The sequence below is a fragment of the Apodemus sylvaticus genome, chromosome 10 (genome assembly GCF_947179515.1).
Source record: "Apodemus sylvaticus chromosome 10, mApoSyl1.1, whole genome shotgun sequence".
Taxonomy (NCBI): domain Eukaryota; kingdom Metazoa; phylum Chordata; class Mammalia; order Rodentia; family Muridae; genus Apodemus; species Apodemus sylvaticus.
Window position 1 is genome coordinate 50988024 of NC_067481.1, and position 6526 is coordinate 50994549.

General features: G+C 43.0%; 1 pseudogene; it reads left to right on the forward strand.

The window, feature by feature from the left end:
* Positions 1–2249: 2249 nt before the first annotated feature.
* On the forward strand, positions 2250–3181 carry LOC127694957 (olfactory receptor 1468-like; annotated as a pseudogene).
* Positions 3182–6526: the final 3345 nt, after the last annotated feature.

Below are 6526 nucleotides of genomic sequence, written 5' to 3' on the forward strand. Positions count from 1 at the left end.
AATGAATTTGAAAGGGAGTTAAGGAGACACAGAAGGGGTTAGATGGATAAAGGGAGATGAGGAAATGATGTATCTACAGTATGCATGTATAAAATTCCCTACAAAATCAAGGTAAAACAGAAATGTAAACCAAGAAATCAAAGACCTCTATCACAAAATTTTAGAAGACGGCAAAACGACATGAAAGTCTTCCCATGCTCATGAGCTGAAAGAATTAATATTACAAAAATAGTTTTCTCACAGAAAGTAATATACAGAATTGTGTTCTTCTAATGTGTTAGGATATCCAGGGCTTGTTGTAGTATGAGAGCTGGGTTCTGATGGTGCCATATTACATTGGCTTCTGTTGATTATGTTCTTGTACTTGGCTTTTGTCATCTAGTTGTCTCTGGTGTTGGCTGGCCTGAATATCCCAGGTTGGAGCAGGCCTGCCCAGAGACAATGAGAGCTGTATATCCCAGATCAGAGCAGGACTCCTGGGAGGCATGTGGAGCTGGGGATGCTATTCTAGACTAAAGGTGGTATAGGTGTGGACTGGAAGGAAAATAGAGCTCTGACCTGGGGCAGAGCCATGACTGCTATGTTTGCTGGAGTTCCAGAAGGTGGCGGGATTGGGTGGGGGGATTGGGGTGGGGGAATCTCACCTGTGTGTTCCAGGTTAGAACAGTAACCTCTGAGGAGGCAGGAGGAGCTGTGGGATGGGGGACCATGGGCCAATCTCAGACTGAAAAGTTAGTCATCTTTAAGAACCCAGTAAAAGTTATAACAATAATGTCCAAAATTCTAGAGATTTGAAAGCTTGAGTTTTATTATCATGGACAGAACAGTTTCCAAAATGTGACTGCCAAGTTCAAGAAATTATCCTGAAGGAATGAATTATAAATACCACCTATGGCCCTGTGAACAATGGTAAAGTCACACAGCATGGATTTATAAATTCATCTCACATATGTGGAGAGAGATTGGATAATGGTAGTCATAGATACAATTAACATTTTTGTAGAGAGATAAGAAGACAAAATGAATGAACAGACATAGAAACATGGACTGCTTTCCTATTGGCTGGAGGAAGCCTTAAACATGCCATCTGCTTGCCATATTGCTGTCTTTTTCACATATTGTCATACATAGAATGTTGGAGGATGAAGTTACAATTTTTATAGGTGATATAGCTGCTCTAAATCCTCTGTCATGTAGAACTGAGATGCTGTGCTTGGAAGCCTTCCCAGGGTGTGTGGTTTTCTATGGTCTCGTTCTGCTTAAAAACTACTATTAGTTGGGCTGCAGAGATGGCTCAGCAGTTAAAGGCTAGGTTCAAAAGCAAAACTATAAAAACTACTGATGTGTTTGTGTAATTTTTTCTTGATTGAGACACATTAAATTATTAACAATCAGAATAATGGCTCATAAGCTGAAGTGGTTTTCAGTTACCCTTCTTCACTCCTCACCCCTAATAAAGTGGGCTCCAGTCAAGAAGAGGGCCTGTTCATCACCCAGGCAGACAATGAGAAATTATCTTTTCATGCTTTTATTTCTCTTGGTGCTACTATTTATTAGTTTTGTTAGTTTTCTTTGTTGGTGTTCTTTAAAGTCTACCTTCCCCTAAGTGCAGGAGGGAAGGATAAGTGATTATAACTATAGATTACTAAGGTAAATTGGACCTAGAAAAGCCTTGGGTAATTATTTTGTCTTTAATTCATTATACTGGATCTGGAATCTAGTGGGATGTAGGATCCATAAGGCCCAGGGATGGCAGCAAGGGGTGTGGGTAAGGATGATGCAAATAGGTGATGAGTAATGAGGTTATTATTCCTGTGTCTACAAATAAAATGAAGGTGAGCAGGATCATCAACCAGAACCTTTGACTTGGCCTCAGCAGAGCGAGCACATTCAGGAAAGTAAGCAGGTGTCTTGCTGTGTATCCACATGAAAATCCAGTGTGAGGCAGGAAAGTCCTGCAAAGATTTCAAGTGCCAGGTTGGCTGATACTTGTGAGGGGCTCCACCCTCTCAGAGAAGATAGGGAGGGGAAATGGGGGAGAGTAAAAGGGACTGTGTAAGGTGGGTACCCAGAGGGTGTCAGTGAACTGAATATAAAATGAATGAATAAATTAATTAATGTAGAAAAATATAATTGCTATGATGACTGGCAGATGCATTGTTGTAAAACCTGTCATAGATAAATGTTCATTTTTATTTTGAATTTTAAAGGACAACGATATTCACTTGTTAGAATACTGGAGATGAAGAATGATAATGAACAACAAAACTGTCATGTCTCAGTTCCTTCTCCTGGGCCTGCCCATGGCCCCCAGAGCACCAGCACCTGTTCTATGCCCTGTTCCTGGCCATGTACCTCACCACAGTCCTGGGGAACCTCGTCATCATCATCCTCATTCTACTGGACACCCATCTCCACACACCCATGTACTTGTTCCTCAGCAACTTGTCCTCTGACCTCTGCTTTTCATCTGTCACAATGCCCAAATTGCTGTAGAACATGCAGAGCAAGGACACATCTGTCTCCTATTACAGTTGTCTAACACAAATGTACTTTTTATTGGAGACCTGGAAAGCTTTCTTCTTTTGGTCATGGCCTATGACCACTATGTAGCCATCTGCTTCCCTCTGCATTACACCAGCATCATGAGCCCTACACTGTGTGTGTGTGTCTGGTGTTGCTGTCCTGGGTATTTAAGATGCTGTATTCCATGTTGCACACCCTACTCTTGGCTAGATTGTCATTCTGTGAAGACAATGTGATCTGCCACTTTTTCTGTGAAACATCTGCCCTGCTCAAGTTGGCCTGCTCTGATATTTATATAAATGAACTTGTGATATTTTTCTTGGGAGGGCCCCTTATGGTCATCCCATTCTTACTCATTGTTGTGTCCTATGCACATATTGTCTTCTCCATTCTAAAGATTTCTTCTACTAGGGTTATACAAAAGATTTTCTCTACTTGTGGATCCCACCTGTCTGTGGTCTCACTGTTCTATGGAACAACTTTTGGTCTCTACTTATGTCCATCAGCTAATAACTCTACTGTGAAGGAGACTGTCATGGCCATGATGTACACAGTAGTGACTCCCATGCTGAATACCTTCATCTACAGCCTGAGGAACAGAGATATGAAAGAGACCCTGATCAGAGTCTTTTGCAAGAAGAAAATCTCTTTGTAATGATTCCACTGGGATTTTTACTTAAATTTAACCAGCAAATATATTGATACTATTATTATAAAATAATAATGAGAGAATTAGTAGAAGAAATCTTTAGAATGGAGAAGACAATATGTTATTATAAAATAATAATGAGACCCAAATTAAAGAACTTCCTACATAATACTGCTACTTGCAAACAGGAGTTTGATTCTAGAAAATCATTAGGTAACAGCGACTGTTTTATCAGATTTACATTCCTTGCATTCTTGTTGTACCAATATTTTGTGGTGTTAGACAACTTTCTCTGTTGACTGAAGAATGCTTTTTAAATATGAATAAATGATATAGCATGATCCTATGTTAATGTTCAGTAAACGTTTTCTTTATTTTCTCTTTTCTCTTTATTTGTTCTTCTCTCATACAATATATCCCAAGTGCAGTCTCCCCTCCTTCTACTCTTTCAGCCTTGTACCAATCTCCCCTCTCTCACATATCCATTGATCTTCTGTTTCCCATCATGGAAACAAACCAAACACAGCATAACAAGATGCAATAAAACTCAATAAAACTAGACACAATATCTTTTATCAAGGCTGGGTGAGACAGCTCAAGAAAAATAAAAAGGGTCCCAAAGGCAAGCAAGGGAGTCAAAGATACCCCCATTCACACTGTTAGAAGACCTCCAGAATCTCCAAACTAAACAATCATAGCATGTATGCAGGGAGCCTATTGCTGGCCCATGCAGGCTCTGTGATTGCTGCTTCAGTTTCTGGGAATCCCTGTAGACTTGCGTAGTTGTTTCTGGGTGCCATGTTCTCCTCATGTTTTCTATCCTTCTGGCTCCCACAACCTTTCCTCCCCCTGTTCCAAAGTGTTCCATAAGCCCTACCTTATCTGCATCTGCTCCCATCAGCTGCCAGAGAAAGCCTCTCTGATGGTGATCGGGCTAGTCCCTGATCTATCAGTATAGCAGACTATCATTAGGAATAATTTCATTGACTTTTTTCAGTCAGTTGTATTTGCTTCTACCATAGGCCTCTGAGTTATCCAGCTTCTGGCTCCTGATCATGCAGGGAGTGTCCAGAACGGGTTTCTTCTCAGTTGCTAGGGGCTAATGCTGAATAAGCCATTGGTTTGCCATACCCACAAACTCTGAATCACCATTGCCTCAGCATGTCTTGTAGGCAGGACTCATGTGGATTTGGTGACTTGGTTGGTGTCCCAATCCCACTACTAGAAGCCTTGCCTGGTTACAGAAGATGACCAGTTGAAGTTAGTATCCTCTATTACTAGGAGTCATCACTAGGGTCACCCTCATAGATTCCAGGAAGTTTCCTTTGCAGCAGATTCCAAAATCATTCCCTACATAGCCCAGAATTCTAACTGTCTTCCAGCTTACTCTCTTCCAACATCACTCCCTCACCCACCTGATCACTCATGTTTCCTTCTCCATCAACCCCCAACCCACCTGCAAAATCTGTTCTATTTTCCCTTTACAAGTGTTTCCCCTAAAGCCCTCCTTACTTAGCCTATAGATTGTAGTGTGGTTATCCTTTACCTCACAACTAATATTCACTTATATGTGAGTACATACCATATTTGTCTTTCTGAATCTGTGTTGCCTTGCTCATGATAATTTTTTCTAGTTACAGCCATTTACCCAAAAATTTCATGATGTCAGTTTTTAGCAGCTGAATAGTACTCCATTGGATAAATGTACCACACTCTCTTTATCTGTTCTTTAGTTGAGGCACATCTAGGTTGTTTCCAGTTTCTGGACATTATGAATAAAGCTGCTGTGAATAGTTAGTAAGTGTCCTTGTGGGAGAATGGAAAGTCCTTTGGATATATGCCCAGGAGTCTTATAACTGGGTCTTGAAATATATCAATTCCAAATTTTCTGAGGAACCATCATACTGATTTCCATAATAGCTGTCTGTACTGGTTAGTTTTGTGTGTCAACTTGACACAGGCTGGAATTATCACAGAGAAAGGAGCTTTATTTGGGGAAGTGCCTCCATGAGATCCAGCTGTGGGGCATCTTCTCAATTAGTGATCAAGTGGGGAGGGCCCCTTGTGGGTGGTACCACCTTTGGGCTGGTGTTCTTGAGTTCTATAAGAGAGCAGGCTGAGCAAGCCAGGGGAAGCAAGCCAGTAAGAAACATCCCTCCATGGCCTCTGCATCAGCTCCTGCTTCCTGACCTGCTTGAGTTCATGTCCTGACTTCCTTTAGTGATGAGCTGCAACATGGAAGTGTAAGCTCAATAAACCCTTTCCTCCCCAACTTGCTTCTTGGTCATGATGTTTGTGCAGGAATAGAACCCCTAAGACACTGTCCAACTGTGCAGTCCCACCAGCAATGGAGAAATGGTCCTCTCACTCCACATCCTTGTCAACATGAACTGCCACTGATATTATTGATCTTAGCCATTCTGACAGGTAAAAGATGGAATCTCAAAGAAGGTTTAATTTGCATTTCCCTGATTGTAGGGCACCTCAGAGGCTTGTTGGGAGTGTGGCTCAGGGAAAAGGGGAGTGGGAGAAAAACTGCATCTTGACAGCCAGAACTTACTGGCTCTGGCAGGGCAGACAAGGGAAACTACCAAGTAACCCCACAGGCTGCTGTGGGATGGGCATGGGCCTTAAGAGGTCACAGAACCGCTACACAGTGGTGAGGAAAGCACACAGTCTCAGGGTCTCTAGGCCTCATGGAGGCCAGGGACAACACTGAGGCCCTGGGGGCAGCTCGGATGGCCAAAGGAGAAAGGGGGAAGGAGAAGAGTGCTGGGGTGGGGTTCCACATGGGAAAGTCCTCCATCTGGTCTGCAGGCGGCTTGGGTTGGTGGCCACCATGTCTGGAACGCTGAGAGGTTTTTCCTGTGGGAGATCAGAAGCTGTTCTGTAGCAGAAAGGTCTATCCTATTGTTCCAGCACAGGAATCCAGGTTAGAAGAGGTAGCCCATTGGTTTTAGTGTTTTAGTAGAGTGAGAGGGAGAAGGTAGAGAAGTAGAAGCCCACCATAGCCACATGGAGAGAGGGGGAAGAGAATGGGCAGAGAGGGGGAGCAGGGGTCAGGAGGCAGAACAAAGGAGGAGAAAAGGTAAGAGAGAGTAAGAGAGAGGGGAGGGGCAAACAGCTCATTTTATGGCAGGCTAGGCTACCTGGCTGTTGCTAGGTAACTAACTGTAGGGCAGGTCAAACCTGACTGTAGCCAGGTAACTGTGGGGGTGGAGTCCAGCCAGAATACTAGGGGCTTAGGATGTGGCCCTACATGACTGATAGCCACAGAATTATGGAAGTGAGGACCTCACGGTGTCAGGAGCCTAGTGTCTGGGAGCATAGGCAAACAGACCTTCTGTCCCT